Source organism: Mycteria americana, chromosome 3 (genome assembly GCF_035582795.1).
Source record: "Mycteria americana isolate JAX WOST 10 ecotype Jacksonville Zoo and Gardens chromosome 3, USCA_MyAme_1.0, whole genome shotgun sequence".
NCBI lineage: Eukaryota > Metazoa > Chordata > Aves > Ciconiiformes > Ciconiidae > Mycteria > Mycteria americana.
The window spans coordinates 15,599,781-15,620,035 of NC_134367.1; positions in this window are offsets into that span (position 1 = coordinate 15,599,781).

A 20,255-nucleotide genomic window follows, 5' to 3' on the forward strand; every position below is an offset into this window, starting at 1 on the left:
ACAATATATTTTCGAAACAGTTAATATTGTTACTGCTATGATTCCAACTGAAAACTGAGATGTAGGACCAGATTTTAAAAAAAGAAGAAGGAATGAGAAAGAATAGAAGCAAATCCATCCAAAACTGAGCCTCATTCTCTCTTGTGCCTAAACCTGAAGATGTCCAAAGTCCCCATATACCTAAGGAAGGTAAAGTTTTGTTTCTACACTTGTTCAGAGCCTCCCAAGCACTGAGGTAATTGCAGTGTCTCACCTTGATCTAGTTGAATCAGGCTGCATGCAAAACACAACGTTAGCCAACAGTTCATTTGAAATGATGTTGGTATCGGCAACAGCTACAGTCTCCCTTTAATAGAGTAGTTCACCAACAGCTTGGCACTCATGCAGAAGGCAGGAGAGCATGTTTCAAGCCTTTCCACTGCCTGAGAGAAGTAAAAAATCACACCTTCCAAGGAAGGAGGTTAGGAAAGAAGTCCAAGATATGGATCCCGGGTGGGGCTGTCTTCCTAAGGCATACAGAGCCCAGGGAGTTTTAGACTTTGTGATTCTTCACCTGTCTAGTTTAAGACTTACTCAGCTTGCTGGTATTTGAGCATTCATTTTAGGAGCCCAGCTTTCTAAATTTCTTGTGTAGGGGCACAGTGCAGAAATCTGGATTTCAAACGGGGGCCAACTGCATGGATGTTAAGAGTTGCAGTCCCAAACACTTTAAAATCTGTCTTCATCTATCCCAAGTTACACAACAAGGGAAAACAATTAGAGCTGAGAAGTTTCTATATGCCTGTGAATGTTATCTGTCTAAAACCTCATTCCACTTGTACTGTGCCATAGCATCTGCTGTTACCACTAAAAACAATAAGCAGAACTCCCACAAGCCAATAATAGATATTAGTGACATATGCATCATGCAGATCACTAGCTATTAGTAATACAGAGAGAAGCAAAAGTGTTAACAAACGCTGACCTTCTCTTATCCCTGTTACTTAATCTAAGTTTCACATTTTTTTGTATAGGTGATTTATGGTAACCTTAGCATTCACATATGTGAAAAAGTGATGTCACTACATAACAAGTTAGCTAGTAGCATGTTATTGCTAGTGCGTCTGAGAAAATCTTTTGCTGAGTTGCTACAGATCTAGGATTACTAAAAGACGTTCAATCTTACACTGAATATAACCAAACCATTTATAATAGTCAGACCAGTATGCAGTTCTATCCCTTTTGAATCATTTATAGAGATTTCTCTTGAGATTCAGCAAACCAGTACAGAGGACATAAAGCAAGGCTTTCCTCCTTGCATATTTCCAGAGCTATGAAAGAATGAATTAATAATCTAATAATAAAAATTCAGAAAGATTATAAAAATATCTGCTATCACAAGATTAGCAATTTGACACTGATCTTTTACTCCTCCATATATCCCAGGTGTAATAGCAGCTGTGGTAGTTTAGCCATGGATTTGAAAGGAAAAATGCTAACATGTGGCATATCTTTTCCTACTTTTCTTCTCACATCCATAAAAAATGTGCCCGTTATGACACTGTTTCTAACTAGAAGTAACTAAATTTTCTATTTGAAATGAAGACTACATAGCATGAAGAAAAGAGAAATCAATCTAAATAGCAGAAAAGATTAAATAAAGGACATTACTTTTCCTTATAAATACTGTTCCTTTTATCTTCTTCGATGTTAGAGTAAGAACTGAATAAGCCAGTTAGTCATCACATCAACCACAGATGGTAAAGGGTGTCTAGATCAGGTACAGAGTCCTCCTTCTTCTCACCAGGCAGACACATGACACAGTGCTGCTAACTGACATGGAAACCAGCCAAAGCTCTCGAAACCTTTTCTACACCTGGAGGTTCCTGACCTGCATATTTACAAAAGGAATAAATCAAAATATGGGATAAGAAATGGAAAAGAAATATGGTTTATTTAGAGAGAGTTTGTGTGGGAACCTAGCCCTGAGTATATTAAGCCCACAAGTATTCAGATGTGAAGCAGAGGAAGAGAGTATCCACAGGTGCACGTACCAACATATGGGTGCATGTGGACAGGCAGGGTGGAGAAAGACCATAGGGACCTACACATCTGCTTTTGTCCCAGATTACAGAGGAACATGTGTCCTACACAAAACAACACTGATGGAGTCTGGTGCGTGCGCACGAGGAGAAGGAGAAGGTTTTCAGTTGCTCTGCTATTGCCTTCTAAATCAGGTTGCTATTGAAAATTAACTTAAGCTGACATAAACAAAGACCATTGCCAAAAGAAGTATCTTGCCCTTTTCCCTGTCTCCTTCCCCAAATCCTCTTGCTAAATGCTTGTTCCTGCCACAAGGGAAGACCAAACAGACTAAAATGTAATCTGACAATAACAAAATAATATTAATTTCCACCTGGATCATTTTCTTGACAAGCAGAGCCATAGCCCCATAGCTAATTGCTGCTGCAGACACAAGGAAGACAGCAGGACGCATAGGCAGAGACTGGGAATAGAATAGCACCTAATGCTTTCATCAGTTTAAAATGATCCTCAAATCACCAATAACTCTCTTTCAAAAGCAATACAACAGCAGAAAGTGAGTGCCATGCCCCAATTCTTCTATTCAGTCTGGTTTTGCTCAGCATGCCCTTGAGAAAATGGCATGCCTAGAGGACTTTTGCCAGGAGCATGAAAAAATACCAAGTACATTTATTCTATTAGCATTTTATACAGTGATTACTGTCTAATTACAAATCATTATAGTAATGGTGCGTTTAGAAAGTATATCCCAACAGCACTATATCTCCAGCCTCATCATTAGTTGAGTAAGTCATCACCTACAGGAACTGAACCTGGAAATTCAAGTTAAACTGTGGCCTTCTGTTACTGCAGCTGAAAGTCACATCTTGTATCCAAAACTGCTGATTCCATAGCACCAAAATACATGCACAGGAGTTGTAGTCTCCCCTTTCCCCCTGCAAAAGTTCATACCAAGTTCACAGTGTTGTTTGACCCACATGCCCCTGGGGATCACCCTTGCATCATTAATTCTTTTGATGGGCCAGTACCTGCAGACATTCAGATCTCAGGATCCCAAAGCACAAGCTTACACTAATTCAGCTGAAAAAGCTTAAGGCCCCAGGTCAAACCAGAGTTTTGAGGGGGATTTTTCATTATTGTGTTACCCCAAAACAACCAACGGGGTTCTTGGATGGACCTTCCCCACCCACTGCTTTCTTGCAGGTGAGCTCTTCCACCATGCTTTACCTGAGATCAATATCTCAATAGCTTTCTGTGTTGCAACAAACTCCATACAATCTCTTTAAAGGCCCTAGAAAGCCTCTTTCCTTGCTGTCAGAAGCCTAGCTGCATGCAGACATGCTTCATGATCTTCTCCAAAGTCTCCCAGGCTCTGGTGTGCTCCATCTCCCTGCTCACTGCATTTTCACATATCCCCTTCCTTCTGTTCTGCATCCTTCTTGTGTGCAATGGCTTTCAAGGAACACATCTTCCCTCAAAAAGCTCTGTGTGTACCAGACAAAGCAAACAACAGTCATCTTCTCAGAGGCCCACCACCTTTATAAAGGAAACAAAATAGACAAACTGTTGATAAAATGGTTATTGTCTGTCACACCCTGCAAACTAAAACTGTTTGTGCTAACCTTTCAAATGCATACAGTGTCATCACAGTATCAGAAACAAAGCCAGGACCCCAGCTGGGATGAAAAAAACTTTGACCAGAACTTGAAAATCAATCAGAAATCTGTTTACTTTTTTAATAATACACAGACATGCATGCTTTTTATTATGACAAATATTTACCAATAGGAAACTTTTAAAGGAAACTATCTGTTTTTAAATTAAAAAATAGAGAAAAGATAGTATATAGCTGCTTGCAACCCAAACACTGTGATCTGCAAGACTAAATACAAGATAAGTACATTAAATACCAGATAAAAATGAAATTGCTTTTCTCCTAGAATGTTTCCAGTTAACTTGGTAGGTCCTCATACAGTAATGTACTGAGCTGTTATAAACTCTGAGGCCAAAGGGGAACAGCAGCAACATTAGGCTGAGGACTGGACTGACATAAACAGCATGATCCACACACCCGTGAGAGAGGAAAAGGTATAGTGCTATACTATATGTCTAGGAACAGTAAGACCTCTATAAATTCAGCTGTTTCAGCTGTATGAGTATCTAAGGCCATTCTCAAATGTCATTTGTGTTTGGCATTTCATGCCACAGACATTTCTTATACTTGTATAGATATCTTATTCCTTGTGTTCTGCCATAAGCTTCCGCTTCTGGTTACTGCAAGATGCTGAGCTAGCTCATCATGAATAATCTTCTGTACCTATGCTTATAGGTGAACATATGATGAAAATTTGTGGATGACTGAGGCTTTAAATGATAGCTAGTCAGTCATTAATTCTCAGGAATTGTTTAGAACTCTCTGTGTAGGGGATACAAGAAATTACTTTGCCAAACACGACCTTTATTTAGTCTATGAAAAATAAACTTTATGCCAATATATAGATCACAATGATAAATTTAATTAAAACCTCACATTTTCTATGTAGGACAGCCTCTTTTTTTAAAACCTTATTTTAATCAAAATTTAATTTTTCATAGTGAAATATTTAGTCAGCCCTACGTTTTCATTCAGTTCTGTAGGAAGTGGGTTCCTTTATATATTACCATAGTGATAAAAATGATTGATTCCTATCATTTCATTTCACTTTTATAATCCATTTTCTTAAGAAAAGTTAATGTCTGAGTTAATGGAAGACAGAAACTCCTGAATCTAGAATCACTGGTCACTCCAAAGTAAAGATCAATCCTATTAAATGCTGTGAATAATGATTCACAAAAGATTCATATGACATATGTGCTCACTTTGGGGAACATCAAGCAGTAAAATTGTTACCTATACTTTAAACAACTCCTTTTCTAGTCTAGAATATTAATTTCAGTAGATATGAATCTCTTTAGAAATATATAAGCCACTTTATAACACAGTGCTCTGCATATATCGTCTTGCATGTTTCCCAAAGAATCACTGTCCAAAGGTTACACTGGTATACCGACTCTAAATTAGAAGAATCGAGGAAGGGCTTTAATATAAGGATATATAAATTATAATAACAACAGGTTGCTTTTATATCCTTTCCAATTTAATTACAATCACTGTCATAAAAATGGATTAGATACTGCTGTTTTCTCTTCCCATTACCATCTTTGTCATAAGAATGAGAAATCCAAACTTCAATGCTTGTCAGCTTTAGTCGAATGCTGCATAGTTCTTTAACCTTTCTACAGCTATGTCATTTTATTGGCTGGCTTTTCCACTCCTTCCGTGTTTAAACTAAAGTAGTTTGCAGTAATGAACTGGAATGGATAACCAATCCCATAACAGCATATTGAAAAGGCCAAAGTAGTTCATCATTGTGCAATCAATACAATAAATTAGAAAACACAAATCTTATTCTCATGAAAAAGGCTAACAAAACATGCTAACATGAATTTATAGTGATAAAGATAACTTATATGGAGAAAACAGGCCCATCTTCTCACAGTTTTAGTATTTTATATACTGAAGTTTTATACTTTGGCATTGCACAGATATCACTGAAGTTCACAGTTAAGGGTACTATAATACTTTAGACATATGCACACATTCTATATATTGTTTTTAACACCTGTATCTTCCTTATTTCATTTCAATGCTAATATATGAATTTACAAGTTTATATTCTCTTTTAGGAGAATGGACTAAGGTATATTCATAAAAAATAAAATTCAGTAAATATTGGCATTATTTTCAATCTGGAATGCCCAAAGTTTCTGTTTTTATGCCCTGATGCAAGAAAGCCATTGAACACACGCACAGGAAAAGACACGGCATCCGCCATGGGCATGTGTTTGCCTGCAGAGCCCTGGGGAACAAGGGTGTCTGCTGCCAGGATGGTGTGTCCCGGGCACAGCCAGCTCCCTTTCTCCCCCAGGAACCTGCAGGAGCAGGGTGCCAAGGAACAGGCAAGGTGACATCTCCTGAGGGCCTCTCTCTGACCTATTAATTGGGCAACCCCACTCAAAGTTAAAAGGATTTTAAGAATACAAAGTAAAGCACTCATGAAATATAAAATATGAACCTAGCTTGGCAATGAGTGTTAATCTTCATGATGAAATGTATTATAATTCTACCACACTGCAAAATTCTATTTTTCCCCTATCCACTGAATGAGATATCCACTATTTCTTGATACTTAGTTATTCTTTGCTTAGTTTTTTTTAGCATTGCTAATCCAAAGTCTGCAATATAGACAAATTTATTAATTATATCCTCGATATGACCTTGCCCTTAACTGTGGGTACTTCATAGATACATTTATCCACTTATTTTTAAAGTATCAATTTAAGATTAGGTGTCAGTGTTATTCCCATTTTATAGATAGAGAACTAAGGAGACAAAGATTGAGACATAATTATTTCTTTTCTTTTTTAATAACCTGTGAGGGCCAGAAGCATCTTCAGTAGAGATGAAATCTTTGAAGATATTAGCTGCCAATTACTAGAGGCTAAATCTAAGTGTATGGAGAGCCTGGATTATTTTTTTCTATCTTCATTATGCATTTTACTGAAGTGGCTGTAGATTTTACATTCATATTCACATGTTGTGTCCTACTGCACCCCAGACAAGTGTTTCTCACTATACAGTAGAGTAGTAAGGATGGAAAACATCTCTATTATTTGTAGGAGTAGTTGATACTAACTTGAATAGTTAATAATTTCTACAGTACATGCCCCAAATTACATGAGGAATATGCCTGCAGAAGGAAGAAAAAATGTCAATTGCTTTCTAACTGCTATTTATTTTGGTCAAGATAATACCCTAATTTCAGATTCCAAGTGTAGGGATTAACATGATAAATATGCAGGCTAAGGTTAAGATGCAGTCCAGAGTAAATGTTTTATCAGCAGCGAAGTGATGGTCTTGTGTACTGCAAGTGACAGCTTTATTGGAAGTAGGAAGGGAGCCCAGGTAGCGAAGAGTTTCAACTTGGCAGTAAAAGATAATATATATTCTATTTTACCAAAGATTCAATGAGTCTGTTTTCATATAAAAGTTGTCTTAGTCGAACAGATTTCTAAACTGGAAGTTTGTTTCTCTAGGCTGCTAGGTGAAGAATAGAGATAAACAAGCTCCTTGGATAGCACTTAAAAACAATATTTGTGTTAGACTGCTGTTGCCAAGAGTTGGGAATGAATATTGAAAAATAAGTACCTTATTTTTCTCTGGGTCATGTTCCTCTGTGGATATTTGCATTATGAAATATACAATGAAAAAAGCATTAGTCACCAGCCATCAGAGTCTGATCCAGCACCCAGTGAAGTCAGAGCAAAGACTTCCACTGACTTCGATGGAAATTGGATCAGGCCCACGATACTCTTCTCCAAACTCTGTATATTTTGTGCCAAACGTGTTGATATTGGAACAGAGCTTCTGACAACAAGAGCCATTGTCACAGACATGACCTGCCACATTGCCTACTCCCCCCCACAAGCTCCTGGGAGGAGCAGTGGAGCTGCGTAGGATTGGAGGAGAAGGGCTGTTTGCAGAGCAAGGGGAAGGAGCAGGCGAGACAGAGAGGAGAGGGAAGAGCCACCGGGGCATGATTACTGAGGAAGATGTTGGTCTGGGTTGAAATTAGAAGTGGGGAAGCTGGGGCAGGCTCTGAGGAAAACTGGACAGGAGCTGCTGGCAAGCAGCGCTGCAGGGTCGGAGGGAAGTTTCCATGGGGAGATCTGGAGTGGCTGGAAAAAGGCAGACAAGAAGCTACTGAGACAGTCATCAAAAGAAGCAGAGTAAAGAAGACAAAGTTCAGCGGAAACAAGAAACATCAGCTGCTGTGGAAACAATCATCTCTGGAAACACATAAAGGAGTCTGCTTGGTGAAGGCTGGGCTGCAGCAGTTCAACATTGCAGTGTTGAGGACTGCATGCTCAGTGAGACATAAAAACAGTGATGGGTCACGAGACTCAGCAACGTGGGAGGAAGGTGCTAATGAGAGGGATGGACTGCATAGACTCATACACAAGTTTACTTACCTTCAAACATGGCTTAGGCTGGCCTTGGTGGGACTTGTCAGGTGCCTCTAGTCAAGGCTTTTAGAGAACTGGGAGCTAAATCTCTATTAGACAACACGGAAAAATACATGAAGCTGTTAATGCAAAACTGCATAAAAATAAACACATAAAATCAAAAGAGACAACTCTGCTAGATTATACACTTTATTGCTTCTATTCTCTCAAAACTTACAGAACAAAATAGCTGCATTTCATTCCTTTATTTGAATTAAACTAAAACAGATAAAACCTGGAGTCATTGTACAAAGTTAATAGAATACAAAGATATAACCTGAGGGTGGCTTTAATGGTTTACATTCTATATTGTTTTCCTGAATCTTTGAATAAATATTTCTCAGTACAATAAATTTTAAATTAGGTTATATCCAAGAGGCTGATGAAATTACAGAACTGCTCAGTTGTATCATTCTTCCAACACAACAAAAAACATGGCTGAATGGATTTCTGATACATTTCAGATGCTTGTGTTCAGCTGGCATGTGTATCATTTGCAATACTGTAAATTTGGTAGAGAATTCCAGTTCTCGGTTACTCTGTCCTATGACAGAAAAATGTTCAATTAATACATTTGAAACGCAAAACTGCCAGAGCCAAATTATTACTCATTTTAATTATTCACACCAGTGATATTGTAGAAATACCTAAGAACCTCAAACAAGATCAAGATTCTGTCTTGATAGAAGCTACTCTTACACATAATGAAATAGTCTTGACGGACTGGAGAAAGAAATTGTTGAAAATGAGGTGAAAAGAAAAAGTAGTATCCTCATTTTTCAGCTAGAAAGCAACACACAAGAAGCCTGTGGCAAAGCAAACGTTTAAAACCAGTCTGGTGACTTGTCCAGAAGTTTAAACAACCTTTCCTCTCAAATTATTTGCCAAAGGGAATAGCACTATATCTATGAATAAGAGTCATAGATTGTTGTCATTTAATCTTTAACACAGATTAAATCAGTATCTTTCTCAGTAATACACACGCTCTCTCTTCAAGTCATAAGCCATTTTGTCCACTTAAGTAAAAAAGGTGGTTTTAAATGATATTGTAAATGGTACAAATGGATGAGCCCTTGAAAAAAATTAGATAACAGCTTTGCATGAGCTGAGTGGCTGATGTACTCTGTTAATGTCACCTGTCACTACTGACATTTGACGAGAGACCTTCACAACTGAAAACAACAGCATTTGTTAAAAAAAGAACGCAATAGTAATCAGTAGTTCATATTATCTTTTTTTCAAGCCTACGTTAGGAATTACGGGGGTTTTTTGCCAACAATAAAATTTGTCACCTTCTGGCACTCTGATCTCATCATATTAGGACTTAATATCCTTAATCTAAAGGGGAAAAAAAGCAAAATAGAGGGATGAGGTGTAAAATCCATGGCACACATACCAGAAGTGGCATGTATTACTGTAGTAGACAGCAGAACTGCCATTTTGGCCTACCCAGAAAAAAATTTTTGGTTTACTAGTCTCTGTGGGAACGTATGGGATCTGGATGAGTGCACAGCAGTGCTTCATTGGCACCTCCCGGGCTGCAGCGACCTGCCGCTCAGGGGCTCCCTGCACCTGAGTTGTCATCCCGTGGTTAATGGGTATTTTTGCTTTTGAAGCCAGGCAAAGTTTGACAATCACAGTGTTCCAGAGCAATGTGTCCCACAATTTATATAAGTGTAGTGTGAACAAGAACCTTTTCCAGATTGTTTTATTCCTGCCACCTGGTAACCTCATATAGTTCCTCCTACTTTTGGTATTATAAGAATCATGAATAACTTTTCTCGGTGCAATTTATATACAACTATCATATCCCTCTTCAGTCATCCATTTTCTGGCTATCCACTCATAATCTATTTAGGACTTGCATGAGAGCTGGCCAATATACTTCTCCATCATTACTTTTCATAATTTGTTTTTTCTGTAGATTCATAGGGTGTTGCAGTGACATTTTTGGTTTTGTTCCTAACACTTTGTATCATGCAGTTTGTTTCTGAGTGCTGCTGCTGACTGATCTGAGGTTTCTGACTAGAGACACTCCAAGATCCCTTTTATTAGTAATAACAACTACCTCAGAGCTAACTACACCAATTATGTATAACAGAGGAGATTTTTTTCCAATGTACGTTACACCTATTAATGTTACCATTATTCTTCGCTGTTTAAAATTATATTTTATCTGCTGTTTTGACTCCCTATCATCACATAGTTCTGCAGCATTTCAAAGTCAGATTTCGTATTTATTACACTGTCATTTTTACTGCTCCATCAGCAAACTCCTTCCCCTGCTGCAGTGCTGGGAACATGTCGCTAGTTCCTCAGCCTTACAGACCACATGTAAGGGAACTGAAGTCCAACCTTAGGACTGTACTAGCCCAGCACTGATGCAGCTCAGCAACAAATGACAGTAACCAGGGCTGAACCCCTCGCTGGGGAGCTTGAGATGGGGGGATGCATTCATCATGTGACAGAACACCAATTTAAGATATGATAAGTTGTCTACAATTTGGGAAAAAAATATGAAAAAGGTCATATTGCCATCAGCAAAGACTGAAAAAATGCAAATCTGAAAACTATAAATCTTAGAAATGCTTCTTTCTTAGTGAATGAGGTGTTAAAGAAAACCAAGCCTTATCAGGCTTCAAACATGTAGATAAGTAATTGCAGGCTTGGGCTTCCCTCTCTTCAAAGCAGACAGTATGATCAACTTTGAACAACCCAGGTAATGAGGCCTCAGATAGTAAAGACATGGCAGACTGTATCTGACATGCCCCTTAATAGCATTGTTTTAATTGCCAGAAATCTCTAAAGCCTCATGCTGTGCTGCAGACGAAAAGTGACGTCTGAAGGCGTTTAGATTGCTGCTAAGGAGCTAGTTCCTTCCATTGCATTGCTGGGATTTCTTGCGGTCTATCGGGAGCCTCTTAGAGCCTAGAATGATAAAACAAAAGTGGAGCAACACTCTCAGCATGAAATGAAATGCTCAGCGTAGGAACAGGTTGAGACCAGATGCTTTTGCAAATGAAGATAAAACCACATAGACTCTTTTTGCTGTAGCACGTGGGTGGTTCAGAGGAGGGCAGGAAATTAAGATGTTGTGGTGGCAAGGGTTAACCGTGGCTGAACAAAATTATTTAAAAATTAATTAAATACCATAGGTGATATGAAAGCAGAGAGAAGTGGTTCTATAATGAAAGAAAGCATCCAGTACACATTAATTAGTTGCAAAATAAAAAAGGACACAAACATCAGGAAAGAACTGACTTATTCATCTACACTTGTTTAGAGCCAGAGATCAACTCTTAACTCTTATATTACTGCTTCCTATCAAAATGCATGAAATTAGAGGCCTCACAGTAAACCAAAAGAATACAGTAGGCAGAGCCAGCAGCTCCAGCTAGAGGAAAATCATTTGACAATGTTTCACAATGAGAGCCTGTTCTCATTTGTTGTACACTTGTCAAATTCAGCAGTTCAAGCTCAATTTTTTAGGCCAGATATCTGTCTCTGAATTCTTGGAGGAAGACATGGCTAAAATAGTTCAGCTCTTGTCAAAAATGACACTGGGGAAAGGATGTGTCAGAAAACACTTTGGTCTGTGAGCTGAGAAAAAGTAACTGCAGCAAGAGAGACTGTTGGCTCTAGGACCCTAAACTTGCTCCTGTGAAAAGCTGGAAATATAGAGAAAATGAAGCAGAGCACTGAGAGTAGAGAACAACCTGTATTTAATTAAGCACCGAGAAGGACTGAGTTCAATAGCTACTTTTGCCTGTCAGGTTTCTGTGCAGCACTGAGAAGGCAGATTGACACGGTGCAGTCAGTGGCATGCGGGGATGCCCGAGCCAGCTCTTTTGCTAGCATTTCCTCGCAACAATGTGCAGCGCTGTGCAGCGGTACGCTAGCCTGAGCTCTAGAAACAACAGGTCTGTGTTAGCATGGAGCTTCACGAGGACTAACCCTTTTCTCCTTGCCCAATCTCAGGGCAAGAAGAAAGGCTGATTAGGCAAAGCAAATGTGTTGCTTCCTGCATCAGAGCTGATTCGAGTTGCTGTAGGTCTACTACATTTGTTCCCACGACCTAGAGTGGTAGGTAAGCTCAATAAACCAGAGACATTTGGCATGGAAAAACCTATCTCAATTTTAACAAATTGTGAGTAAGCCCAGCTTCTGCTGATTGTGGCTGGAGTTGCACCATAGATAGATGATGTGCTACCTTCCTTGTACTCCTTAGGCACCAACTCAGGTGGACTAGGCAACCCTCTGGAATTGCCTATGTTCTATAGGGAGCAAGGCTCACCTATCTGAGCTGCATGACATCTCTTCAGATCAGTTTTCCACCTGTCACCACTGATATTATTTAATTAAGAAGAGTGGACTGCCCCTGTCCCTGCTTTAAGGTAGGCAGGATTTTGGTGAAGCAGAGCCTACATTAGTCCAACTAGCCCACGACTTAAATATCTATTTTTAATTTCAGTAGTTCAGTATTTCAGTAAGATTTCAGTAGTATGGTATCTTCTTTTTACATGAAAACTGAAAACATATGTGCTTCTGTAGACTGATAATTAGTAAATTCTGGTAAGACCTTAAATTATATTCTTTGTAAAATACAGCTAATATAAAGACTCCATAAATTGACAAGTATTACATCACATCTTTTTTTTGTCCCTGTCTTCAGTTTCCTTCACAGTTAGGTCTATCCAGAGTTGCTTTTGGATAAATACTCAGAAATTATGCACTCTCTTTTCCATGCAAAGTACAAGCATATGCACAGAACCCATCACAAATATGAATGGCCCCATTGTTTTTAATGATTCTTTCGCAGTGTTGCATGCAGTCCAGTCTTTGAGATAAGTTCACAGTTTTACAGGAGTTTAAGATTTGAAAGCACCTTTAGTAGTATCAAGGTGCTAACTGAGATGCTTGAGGAACTTTGTAAAATTCAGTAATCGTTCATTCTTCATAATCAATTTTTGTCTTCATGTGTGTAAAAGTTGCAATATGAACACAAAATCCATTGGTTGCCCTGTCCAAATTTTGTTTGATTGTTTTTCCAAAGCCGAAGATATTCTGCATGAAAGCCATCTTCCCTAATTTTCAAAAGTTCAGCATCCCAGTTAGTTACTGAGCTAGGTAGGAGCTCCTTACACAGAATCACAAAACAGTTGAGGTTGGCAGGGACCTCTGGACATCACCTAGTCCAACCTCCCTGGTCATAGCAGGGTCATCTACAACACATTACCCAGGACCATGACCGGTCAGGTTTTTAATATTTCCACCAGAAGAGACTCCACAGAGTCTCTGAACAGCCTGTTCCAGTGTTTGACCACCCTCACAGTAAAAAAAGCTCTTTATTACCTTTAGACAAAATTTTCTATATTTCTGTTCAGTTCATTGCCTCTCATCCTGTCACTGGGCACACCACTGAAAAGAGCCTGGCTTCACCTTCTTTAGTCCTGCTGCAGCAAGCACTTATACACAGGGATAAGATTCCCCTGAGCCTTCTCTACTCTAGGCTGAACAGTTCCGCCTATCTCAGACTTTCCACATATGAAAGGTGCTCTAGTCCCTTAATCATCTTAGTGGTCCTTTGCTGACCACTCTTCTGTAGCTCCATATCTCTCTTGTACTGAGGAGACCAGAACTGGATGCAGTACTCCAGGTATGGCCTCACCAATTGCTGAGCAGAGAGGAAGGATCACCTCCCTCATCGTGCTGGCAACACTCTGCCTAATGCAGCCCAAGATGCTGTTGGGCTTCTTCCCCATGAGGGCACGTTGTTCATCTCATTGTCCACCAATACCCTCAGGTCCTTCTCTGCAAAGCTGCTTTCCAGCTTGTCAGTCCCCAGTATGTACTGGTGCGTGAGGTTGTTCTTCCCTAGGTGCAGGACTTAGCATTTCCTTTCTTGAACTTCATGAGGTTCCTTTCTGCGCATTTCTACAAACTTTGCACATCCCTCTGAATGGCAGCACACCCATCTGGTATATCAGCCACTGTCAATGGAAAGAGGCAGGCATCTGCAAACATCAAGTCCTTTTCCCAGCCTCAAATATTTTCTTCCCTGTTAGCTGTAAAGGCAAACTAGAAACCAGCTTAGACCAGTCCCTAATACCTAGGTGGCTGCAGTTAAGTAATTTAAATCCTATTCGATTTGCCAGTTCAACAGACTCTTTCTTGGTTATTCTCTACCAAGTAATGTTGTTCATGGTCATATGACTGCAACGTAGATGTTTAGTACATGTCATGTACAGCTATATGATCTTCTCTGCAATACTTATGGAAGACAAAACTTCCTTTTTGCAGGCATCAAACACTCAGTTGCTTTTGAGACATCTCCCTGTTAAGTAAGTATTAATAACCTTGTTGTGACAGAACAGATCAGAAAGGTCCTTATCACGTTCTATGTTTTGTCTTGTTTCTTCCCCTCATAAAGGAATCCATATAACAATTTATTGTCAGTTACACAGCTGCTTCCCACGCTCATCTGTAAACTGGTGACACTGAAATCTTCTGGCATTACCCTTATATAACAGTGATTGTGCTTTTTGTATTGACCTGCACATCTTCTAAAAGCCCTAACTTCTTGCAGACTCCACAATATTTATCACAGAATTGACAACAGTTAATGTCATGAGATTATTTCCCAAAACATAAGCACTTGACCTTTGACAGTGCTCCAAGCTGTGCTTTTGTTTGACCCCCAGTGGTCTGCCACACAGATTTCACACCGTTATTGCAGCACTAACATCTTCAGTATCTTTCTCTTACTAAACCTATTTGTTCTCAGCTTGAGTAAATCAGTGAATGCAGAAAATATCTTCACTCACTGGTAGCACTGTAAAGCGGTTATTCTGTATACTTTTCAAAATCCCAGAAAATACTTTATCTGCTCACTTAATGGGAGCCATTTTGTGGTACATTTTAGCCTCATAATTATCAGTGAATGTTACATACTGTCTTTCAAAGCAATAGGCCAGACTTAGAACAAAACACAAGGTTCTGCTAAACAGCCAGGCTCTAATACTTTTTTCCGCTGCTAAGCATACATTACAGTCCTATTGCTGCAGGCTGCAGCTATAATTTCACTTCCAGTAGGTCTCCAAGGACACTCACCGTATTCCTGGTTTACATGCTCCCCACCATCACTGACTGTTGTGTCTTTCCTCTCTCAGCCCGTAAGCATAAGGGGAAACTAGACAGATACAGTCAGATAATTGTCTCTATCGGTTTCACAAAGTTTAGCTGCCTAGTGCCCCACTGATCCACCCAGGCTCCAACGGCTTCTTCAATAACAAAAGGAGGCTTGCTAGAGGACTTCTAAACTCTTTTGAGGAATACTATCACATTTGTCCACACTATTCCTTCAATTCCTGGCAAAAGGTCTGCTTTGCAACCTGTTCCTGCTAGCAATTGTGTATACCCATTGCAAACCATGAAGGCTTGTCTTTTATCCCAGAATGCCCCTATTATACGAGTTTAAGCTGTATTGAATTACAGAATGAAAAATTAAAATTCAGCCTCCAAGTTAATTTTTTGGTTGAGAGATGGGATTTTTTAGAAACAAACACAACTGGAAGATGTACATAAATATCTTTACAGGATGTTAAAAAAAAGGTATGCTTTTTTTTCCACGAAGTTTCACTTTAGACCTTTGTACAAAGGTTACATAGGCTATATTTGGAGTTGATATTACAACTTTTGGCTCTACCAGTGGAGAAAACAGAGGCTTAAAATTGCTACAGTGAGAGAAGAGCTGCCTAACACTTGCTTTGCTACATGTCCAATGCACAATGAAATACTGCTGCATTAGAAATCAAAGAGCTTTCAGAAAACTGAATTCCCCATGTATTTGGGAGACTAAACTTACTTGGAGCAAGAAGGAAATGGACTTTGTGATATCATTGTAGTATTTCTAGGAAAAATGAGTCATGGAGCTTGACCAAATATAGTATTGCTGTAGGGAAGCTAGCCTTTAATTGACACTTCATTGTTTTTTTTTTTCTCTCCGGGAAAACAGGCTCAAGTTTCTCTTGTAGAAAATCTGGGAAAACAACTTTCTTTTTTAAAAGAATCCAGGAAATTTCTTGAAATATTCTAATTGTGGATGCAGAGTATAGAATACAAAATATACTTTTCAAACCTCAGATTTGAAAAGCACTTACAGTCATGCATGTTTTTAAACACACAAGCTGCCCCATTAGAAATGTACCAGCATTCAGGAAATCATCTTCCCCAAATCAGTGTGACTGGTCATGTACTTCAGTACTTTGCTGGTTCAAAGACCACACTACAGTTCTACTAACTGGGTTTTTTTTAAATACTTGAGATGACATGATCTAACAGAAGTAAGATTACAAAAATAGAGTTTAACAAAGTCTTACACAGATTTAATTCTTTAATGTATCAATATTCAGTATTAAACTTCCACTCCTTTGAGAAAGGTACAAAGAAATCTATTAAAATTCTGCATCAGGAAAAAGATAACATTTCTATCTACAGTATATGTACTCACCAAAAGTATTCCCCCCCAAAAAAACCCTACAATATTACCTTGATTACATCCTCATTTAAGCAATTTTTACACCTCTGCAACATATTATTCTTAATTTATACTAACAGAAATCAGAGAAGAATTGGGATAAGTTATTTCAAAAGTCTGTAGGAGTAGCCGAAGAGTCCATTCATATTAGCTTGGTAGATGCATTTTAAAACAACATTTAATAATATGTGACTCATCAAATTAAACTTGTTTATGACCAAATTAAACTTGTTTATAACAAAGGTTGGTTTTGAATACTAGATTGCCACTAGGTCACAAAGAAAGACCAAGATGTTAAAGAACAAGCTGTTGGTATGCTGGCTAAGCCAGGATAGACTTACTTAGAAGAAGTATTTGGCCCAGTCATTTATTCTAACTCATCTGTGTTTCCCTAAAATCATCTTCCACTTACATTTTTGGATTGTATTTAGAAATGTTTTCCCACAAAATAAGGTTTTTTTTACATAAGTGTTAATTTAAAATGTAACTATAAATGTAACTGTAACTATGACCTAGTTGCCATTACTGAAATTTGGAGGGACAAATCCCATGACTGGAGTGAGGCTATCGATGGCTACAGGCTGTTCAGAAGGGACAGGTGAGGAAGCAGAGGCAGAGGTGTTGCCCTCTACATCAAGGAATGGATGCAGTGTGAAGTGTAGTCGCTGAAGAATAACCACGAGAAGGTTGAAAGCTAATGGGTAAGAATCAGAGACCAAGGCAACAGAGAGAACCTTGTGGTTGGTGTCTACTACAGGCTGCCCCATCAAGGGGAGCCTATTGACAAAGCCTTCTTACTCCAGCTACAGGAGGCATCATGCTTGCAGGCTCTCATCCTACTGGAGGACTTCAACCACCCCGACATCTGCTGGAAAAGCTGTAGGCAGAATCACAGAATCACAGAATCACAGAATCGTACAGGTTGGAAAAGACTTTAAGATCATCAAGTCCAACCGTAGACCTAACACTGCCAAGACCACCACTATACCATGTCCCTAAGCACCTCATCCAAACGTCTTTTAAATACCTCCAGGGATGGCGACTCAACCACTTCCCTGGGCAGCCTGTTCCAATGCTTGATAACCCTTTCAGTGAAGTAAAATTTCCTAATATCCAGTCTAAACCTCCCCTGGTGCAACTTGAGGCCATTTCCTCTCCTCCTAAAGGAGGAGACTCCTGGAATGCATTGAGGATAACTTCTTAAGCCAGGTAATAGACAGCCCTACCAGATGGGATGCAATACTGGACCTGGTGGTCACCAACGCAAGTGAGCTAATCAGTGATATCAAGATTAGAGGCAGCCTGGCCTGCAGTGACTACGCACTGGTGGAATTCACAGTCCTGAGTGGTATGGGTCAGGCAAAGCGTAGAGTCAGGACCCTGAATTTTAAGAAAGCAAAATTCCAGCTCTTCAAGGAGTTAGTCAGTAGGACCCCTGGGAAACTGCCATCAGGGACAAGGGACCAGAACAGAGCTGGCAAATCTTTAAGGGTGCTTTCCATAGAGTGCAAGAGCTCTCGATCCCCAGGTGTAAAAAATCAGGGAAGGAAGGCATGGTTGAATCGAGACCTGCTGATCAAACTAAAGGGCAAGAAGGAAATGCACAGGCAGTGGAAGCAGGGACAGGCATCCTGGGAAGAGTATAGGGACGCTGCCAGGTTGTGTAGGGATGGGGTGAGGAAGGCCAAGGCACAGCTGGAGCTGAACTTGGCAAGGGATGCAAAGAATAACAACAAGGGCTTCTACAGGTATGTTAGCCAGAAAAGGAAGGTCAAAGAAAGTGTACCCCTGCCATGATGAGCAAGACTGGCAAACTGGTAACAACGGACAAGGAGAAGGCTGAGGTACTCAACACCTTTTTTACCTCAGTCTTCACTGACACCTTCTCTTACCACACCTCTCGAGCGGATGAACTGCAGCCCTCCCACTGTAAGAGAAGATCCGGTTTGTGACCACCCAGGGAACCTGAACATACATAAGTCTATGGGACCTGATGAGATGCATCCCAGAGTCCTGAGAGAATTGGCTGATGTAGTTGCCAAGCCACTCTCCATGGTATTTGAAAAGTCATGGCAGTCAGGTGAAGTTCCCGGTGACTGGAAGAAGGGAAACATTGCACCCTTTTTTAAAAAGGGTAGAAAGGAGGACCCTGGGAACTACCGACCTGTCAGCCTCACCTCTGTACCTGGGAAGGTCATGGAACAGATCCTCCTAGAAGCTATGCTAAGGCACATGGAGGACAGGGAGGTGATTCGAGACAGCCAGTGTGGCTTCACCAAGGGCAAGTCCTGCCTGAGCAACCTAATGGCCTTCTGTGATGGAATGACTACATCAGTGGACAAGGGAAGAGCTATGCATGTTATCTGTCTGGACTTCTGTAAGGCCTTTGACACGGTCCCTCACAACATCTTTCTCTCTAAATTGGAGAGATATGGATTTGATGGATGGACTATTCGGTGGATCAGGAATTGGTTGGATCGTCACATCCAGAGGGTAGTGGTCAATGGTTCCATGTCCAGATGGAGACTGGTGACAAGTCATGTCCCTCAGGGGTCCGTACTGGGACTAGTTCAGTTTACTATCTTCATCAATGACATAGACAGTGGGATCGAGTGCACCCTCAGCAAGTTTGCAGATGACACCAAGCTGAGTCATGCAGTTGACATGCCTGAGGGACAGGATGCTCTCCAGAGGGACCTGGAAAAGCTGGAGAAGTGGGGCCATGTGAACCTCATGAGGTTCAACAAAGCCAAGTGCAAGGTCCCGCACCTGGGTCAGGGCAACCCCAGGTATCAATACAGGCTGGGGGATGAAGGAATCAAGAGCAGCCCTGCAGAGAAGGACTTGGGGTACTGGTGGATGAAAAGCTGGACATGAGCCAGCAATGTCCACTCGCAGCCCAGAAGGCCAACCGTATCCTGGGCTGCATCAAAAGAAGCGTGGCCAGCAGGTCGAGGGAGGTGATTCTGCCCCTCTACTCTGCTCTGGTGAGACTTCACCATCTGGAGTACTGCATCCAGCTCTGGAGCCCTCAGCACAGGAAAGACATGGACCTGTTGGAGCAGGTCCAGAGAAGTCCCACAAAAATGGTCAGAAGGATGGAACACTACTCCTGTGAAGAAAGGTTGAGAGAGTTGGGGTTGTTCAGCCTGGAGAAGAGAAGGGTCCAGGGAGACCTTATTGTGGCCTTTCAGTACTTAAAGGGGGCTTATAAGAAAGATGGGGACAGACTTTTTAGCAGGGCCTATTGCAATAGGACAAGGGGTAATGGTTTTAAGCTAAAAGAGGGTAGATTTAGACTAGATATAAGGAAGAAACTTTTTACAATGAGGGTGGTGAAACACTGGCACAGGTTGCCCAGAGAGGTGGTAGATGCCCCATCCTTGGAAACATTCAAGGTCAGGTTGGACGGGGCTCTAAGCAACCTGATCTAGAGGAAGATGTCCCTGCTCATTGCAGGGGGGTTGGACTAGATGACCTTTAAAGGTACCTTCCAACTCAAACTATTCTATGATTCTATGATTCTATAACATTCTCAGCTGATGTAAATTGCTATAGCTCCTTGTACTTGCATGGATCGTCATTAATTCAC